Source organism: Nansenia antarctica (assembly GCF_963989245.1).
Source record: "Nansenia antarctica genome assembly, chromosome: 4".
NCBI classification, from domain to species: domain Eukaryota; kingdom Metazoa; phylum Chordata; class Actinopteri; order Argentiniformes; family Microstomatidae; genus Nansenia; species Nansenia antarctica.
Window position 1 is genome coordinate 56,081,519 of NC_137689.1, and position 6,825 is coordinate 56,088,343.

General features: G+C 45.8%; 1 pseudogene across 1 annotated transcript; it reads right to left on the bottom strand.

Moving 5' to 3' along the window:
* Positions 1–1,257: 1,257 nt before the first annotated feature.
* Positions 1,258–5,745, bottom strand: LOC308156132 (protein regulator of cytokinesis 1-like; annotated as a pseudogene). The gene is made up of 4 exons: positions 5,308–5,745; positions 4,745–4,983; positions 3,818–4,606; positions 1,258–1,612 (listed from the first exon to the last, which is right to left on the bottom strand). The product of its transcript is annotated as a protein regulator of cytokinesis 1-like (transcript).
* Between the last annotated feature and the right edge of the window lie 1,080 nt (positions 5,746–6,825).

Below are 6,825 nucleotides of genomic sequence, written 5' to 3' on the forward strand. Positions count from 1 at the left end.
AGGCGAAAAGAAGTAAAAGGAAAGCCTGTGTGTCTTGTGTGTGGAGACAGCGTGTCTGTTATGAAAGAATATAACTTAAGAAGGCACTGTGAAAATCAGTTGTTTTCCTATGGATAGCCACTATGGTGGCTGAGCAAAAGTGTCTGACTCTCCTTCTCCTCAAAAATAAAAAAATACAGTAGGGTAACCTCTCTGTAGGCTAACCTCTCTGTAGGCTAACCCTGCTGTAGGCTAACCTCTCTGAAGACTAACCTCTCTGTAGACTAGCCTCTCTGTAGACTAACCTCTCTGTAAGATAACCTCTCTGTAGGCTAACCCTGCTGTAGGCTAACCTCTCTGTAGGCTAACCCTGCTGTAGGCTAACCTCTCTGTAGGCTAACCTCTCTGTAGGCTAACCCTGCTGTAGGCTAACCTCTCTGTACGCTAACCTCTCTGTAGGCTAACCTCTCTGTAGGGTAACCTCTCTGTAGGGTACAGAGAGGTTACCCTACAAAAATAAAAAATACAGTAATTCCCCAAATGACCAGAAAAAGTAGCTAGATTTGTCGCTGGTCGCTTTTGACTAATTAAGTCGCCATGGGGGTCTGGAAAGTCGCCAGATATAGCGACAAAGTCGCCAACCAGTCTACGGGTTGTCTGCTTTACAGTAATTCCCCAAATGACCAGAAAAAGTAGCTAGATTTGTCGCTGGTCGCTTTTGACTAATTAAGTCGCCATGGGGGTCTGGAAAGTCGCCAGATATAGCGACAAAGTCGCCAACCAGTCTACGGGTTGTCTGCTTTACAGTAATTCCCCAAATGACCAGAAAAAGTAGCTAGATTTGTCGCTGGTCGCTTTTGACTAATTAAGTCGCCATGGGGGTCTGGAAAGTCGCCAGATATAGCGACAAAGTCGCCAACCAGTCTACGGGTTGTCTGCTTCAGAGCGCTGTGTTTATGACAGAAAGAAGAGGGGGTGGGCAGTGGGAGATGTTGGAGGAGGCGGGCTAGTCTGCCCACCCAATCAGAAGTTAGAAACGGTACCGGTATTTTCTGACCTCTGTTGGTCAACCTGGTGGGGTCAATTCAACACATTGGGGTTGAGTTCATTCAAAAAACACTTTTATTTATAATTGTTTTAAAATGTATGCATGCTGACAGAAATCTTATCTTAATATTATTACTACTACTTCATAAATCTATATCAATTCAACACATTGGGGTTGAGTTCATTCAAAGTAGAGGAGGGATCGAGCTGTCAGTCAGAGGTGGAGAGTTACTAGTCTGTGACAGACAGGAAGCCCATATCCGCAATCAGATCCTCCTCCTTCCTCTCCTCGGTACCGAACCACCAGTCTGTGACAGACAGGAAGCCCATATCCGCAATCAGATCCTCCTCCCTCCTCTCCTCGGTACCGAGCCACCGCTGGTCAGACCAGCTCCCACCTCGTCTCCTCCGTGCAGGCCCCAACTCTTCCTCTACCTTCCTCTTCCTCTTCTGTGACGCCAGGGTCTCTTCTGTTCTCTGGTTCTCAAGGTCTCTCTGTGTGCCCTGTGGACACACTATGCCCTGTCGATCAGAAGATCCCTGTAGTGGCACGCCCCTTGCCACCCTCTCATCCTCTGATACGGATCTGTCCCGAATGAGGGACATGGTGTGCCGGTGCCTCCAAAAGGTTGATGAAGTTTTGGCTGTTGATCAGACATTGTTGTCTTGATTGAGGCAATCAGTTTTGCGATTGTTAAACGTTGGTTATTGCGTATTGGCTAAAACCATAACGATCGGACTGCACACTGAACGGAGGAATCATACGCTGTCAGACAGGGTTCATGTTATCAAGGAAGCAACTTTTATTGTGGGAATGGTCACATATATAGGATCAGCTGGCTCAATCATTCATGTCACACAGCTGGTGTCAATCAATCAATTATGCCCCACTCACACTGGGATAGGGATGACTGGAGAGCACACTCATGTCAACACCCCCACTTGCTCTCACCTGACCAATCTAAGATGGAGAGAAAAATAAACAAATCAGTAACAATCAGTAGCCTACAATTTCCATAACACTCTTTGGGGCTGTCATTCCATCAATCAAACAAACAAAAGCTGGCACTGATATTGTTCCCCTCCTGTGAAACAAGAATATACATCATCATCATCATCATCATCATTTACAAACAGTCTTCAAATTTTCACTGGTATTCTCTTATAACACTTTGAAAAAAATAAAGCAAGAAAACCAAAACAAAAATTGACCGCTTGGTCATTACTCACACTGATGTGGTTTCTCTCCCAAACATAACCTTTGTGAACCTAACCAATTTGTCCTTAGTTACTGGTTTGCTAAACACATCAGCCACCATTTGATCTGTGGGACAATATTGCAAACAGATCTGTCCATTCTGTACTGTAGACCTGATGAAATGGTACTTTATATCAATGTGTTTGGATTTTTGTCTGCGGACTGGGTTCTTAGCTAATGCAATCGTTCCCTGGGCCATATTCCACTAACGGTGGCTTAATATAGCTGCGCTATAATTAAATGCGGCGCTCAGGGACCTCGAGATTGGTATTCAAGCCTCAGGTGATTCCTCGAATGAGGATCAGCCTTGTGTCATCAGTGTTCACAGAAGACAGGCTTACAAATCTTCGATATGGGCGCGTGCACGCAGACATACGCAGCCCAGTAGAGTCGATCTGTCGAAATGAAGATACTCCACTCTGCAGGGGTACTACATTTGCGCAGCATTCCGAATTGTTGATTTTTTATGAAGACGGAAAAATAAGATGTAAAATAGTGCAATACTGCCGCAATTAACAAGGCGAGGGAAATGGTTTGGCAAGAAATTGCTGACCGATTAAATGCGTAGGTCATACTAGCCCCAGTTATTGTTATATGTTCATATTTTAATAAATGAATATTTACTACTGTGGTGATATGAGCAGCAGGCTACAAACCGTCATATTGCCACAATGGCCTAGTGGTATCCACCGCTGCCATAGGATTTATTCGTCATTTTATATCGGTGGTTCAAATCCCTCTTCAGGCGCACTTTTTACTGCATTTCGTTGTCTGAATCTAATCTAAAATCTCATCTACAAAAGTATTGTAGGCTATAAAATTATGGTGCAGGCTAATTTACAAGAACTGACACGATTACAATGGTGTTTGAAACCTTTGCATGAAATCTTCGGTTAAATGTAAAAAAAAAAAATGAATGAGTCAAGTCTCGAACTCACAACCTTTGGAACTCGAGTCCGCAGCCTTAACCACTACGCCAGCGAGACCGCTGTCATGACGGCAATGCAAGTTGAGACAATTACTTCTTTTTTTTTTTTACACTCTTTTCTTTATCTATCTATCACACTTTCAAAATATCAAGTTATCTATCACACAATCAAACTATCTATCGATCGATCACACTTTCAAAATATCAAATTATCTATCTATCACACAGTCAAACTATCTAATCTATCTATCTCATGTGAAGTGGGAACTAATATTTCCTAAAAGACACATGAGGAACTTTCGTTCAGGGTTTAGTTTCCGCCTGTGAGCCTTTTTTGACGCACGGATGACTATAGCCTGTGTTTTAGCCTGGTCGGGACCAGGCTAATTATATCTGACTCAGAAGGAGCTCAACCAAGCAGCGAATTATTTGAGCCACATTGATGGCACCGAACACAAGCTAACATTTCCGAGGCTTAGAACTTTATCGAGGCTTAGAACTTTATCGAGCTTTGTGGAATATGGCCCTGATTGTCCTCATGGACAATGGGTGGTGCATACTTACATGCATCCATATGTGTCAACAGTTGAGTCAGGTGTAAACACTCTTGGGTGGCATTGAGCTTTCGTGTTTTACTGGGGGTCACAGTGCCAAGGAACCTCCTTTGAGTTGGTGTTCTGACGGACGTTCCATAGAGCATATCCATTTCTGTCTGCTTGCTTTTCTTCAATTGTCTCTCCAGTTTCTCCTGCTCCTTCTCTACGCGGTGCGTCTCCCACTGCTCCTCCACAAACTGCAGGAACTGCTGTCCGTTGACCAGGAAGTCCCGCCCCTGCTCCTGCTCCCACACGTCTATCTGGGCTTTCAGCTTCTTCTCAAGCTTGGGCAGGCTTTTGTGCAACTCTGACCTCTGTCTCTCCTCTTTGAGGAGGGCCCCTCCTCTGTTGGTCAACCTGGTGGGGTCTGTGGCTTTTCTCTCTAGATCCAGGAAGAGCCTCCAGCGGTCCTCCCAGTGGTGGACCCCCTCAAACAGCTCCTTGTGCTCTTCAAAGTGCTGGTTCAGCCTCAGGATCTCACCCTCGTGCAGACCCAGCAGCTCCTCAGTGTACTCCTCGCTAAAGTAGGGAGCGAAGGCCTGCCGCTGTTCAGTGCTGAGGAAGCACCTCTACCATAACACAGCTACCTCTGACCGGATGGCCTCGGTGACGTGACGGATGTTCAGCAGTTTGAGCTCCTCCAGACGCCTGATCTCCTCTTGTAACGCCTCCAGGTTCTTCTTCTTCTTGGACTGGACCATGTGATCAGAGAAGGCCCCTCTCTCCTCCTCCGGGACCTGCAGCCGGTCCCACAGCTTCTGGACCCTCTCACGGTGGGGTTCATGGATGACTGTGAGGCTGTTTGAACTTCAATAGACTCTCTGGTAATTTACACACAAGACCCACGTTGATCTCTACTCAGCACACACACACACACACACACACACACACACACACCCCTCCGGGTTGGTCCTCCAGGCTGGCTGCTCCCTGGGCCTGGTAGGCTCCTCGCTGGGCCTGGTAGGCGCCTCTTTGGGCCTGGTAGGCTCCTCTTTGGGCCTGGTAGGCTCCTCTTTGGGCCTGGTAGGCTCCTCTTTGGGCCTGGTAGGCTCCTCTTTGGGCCTGGTAGACTCCTCTTTGGGCCTGGTAGGCTCCTCTTTGGGCCTGGTAGGCTCCTCTTTGGGCCTGGTAGGCTCCTCGCTGGGCCTGGTAGGCTCCTCTTTGGGCCTGGTAGGCTAAAACATGAACTAAAACTGTAATATTCTGCGTTGATGTTATAAACATGTTGGTAAACATCAGCAACATTCATGGATGTATTTTATATGGATTCCATGTCAGGGATATTATACTACCCCAATACATTATACTACCCCTCTACCCCCATATATTATACTACCCCTCTACCCCTATATATTATACTACCCCTCTACCCCTATATATTATACTACCCCTCTACCCCTATATATTATACTACCCCTCTACCCCTATATATTATACTACCCCTCTACCCCTATATATTATACTACCCCTCTACCCCTATATATTATACGCATACGGACGTCCTTGGGGGCGATGGAGAAGGGCTGGGAGCAGAGGATGTCACACAGGTCCTGGTCCTGCTCGACCAGGGCTTTGAGCCGCTGCATCCTCTGGTTCTTCTCCTTCAACAGAACCTCCACCCGAGTCCGGATGTCCTTCTCCTGCTGGAACATGCTGTTCCCCCGCTCCTCCTCAACATGGGGTGTGTGCAGTTCCAGACAGAGTGTGTCCAGATCTTTCCTGCATTTCTCCATGCTTATCAGGAGTCTCTTCCTTCGGGACTCCTCCTCAGCAATCATCGTGTCCAGCAAACTTTTGATATGGTTCTTGACCACATGACCTCTCTCCAGTCTCTGGTCTTCTGGGATGCCGATCTCATCCCAGATGCCCTTCAAGTGGCACAGGGCTTTATTCAAGCATGCCACAGACTCCGCTGCGAGCACCTCACTCTTCCTCATCGTGAATTCCAATAATGTTATTATTCCTTTTCCAGTCGTGTTCTTGTCCCTGGTAAGGCAGGAAAATCTATCAAAATCTAATATGTTTTTTTACTATGATGTTCTCTGGTAACATCTAGCTAAACCTTGTCAATAAAGTTCATCAAAGAAAAAGGCATAGAGTGGCTTTTCAAATCAGGTGTATTGAACTGGTAAAAACAAAAATTTGAAATAATCACACACAAATACATAGTCCTGGCCTTCACAAAGTCAGAGAACCTCAGGGGGAGAAATATCACATACTTGGACAAGCTGCCGTGATGTTGGGCTCCACATCATGTGAAAATGCCCACTTTTCTTCATTTTAAACAAAGATATCCACAGTAATTACACTTTAAACAAATTACAAAACTATACAAAGAGGGGAATATTTCATACATTTCAATGTTAGAGATTCCAAGAAATGCACCATTGTGATGTAAATGTTGTAGTTAAATGTATAATTTGTAACTGCAGAATGTGTATATTTGATACATTGTCAGTCTACATCTATATCAATTCAACACATTGGGGTTGAGTTCATTCAAAAAACACTTTTATTTATAATTGTTTTAAAATGTATGCATGCTGACAGAAATCTTATCTTAATATTATTACTACTACTTCATAAATCTATATCAATTCAACACATTGGGGTTGAGTTCATTCAAAGTAGAGGAGGGATCGAGCTGTCAGTCAGAGGTGGAGAGTTACTAGTCTGTGACAGACAGGAAGCCCATATCCGCAATCAGATCCTCCTCCTTCCTCTCCTCGGTACCGAACCACCAGTCTGTGACAGACAGGAAGCCCATATCCGCAATCAGATCCTCCTCCCTCCTCTCCTCGGTACCGAGCCACCGCTGGTCAAACCACCGCTGGTCAGACCAGCTCCCACCTCGTCTCCTCCGTGCAGGCCCCAACTCTTCCTCTACCTTCCTCTACCTTCCTCTTCCTCTTCTGTGTTGCCAGGGTCTCTTCTGTTCTCTGGTTCTCAAGGTCTCTCTTGCTTCTTCAGGCTTTCAGCTTCTTCTCAAGCTTGGGCAGGCTTTTGTGCAACTCTGA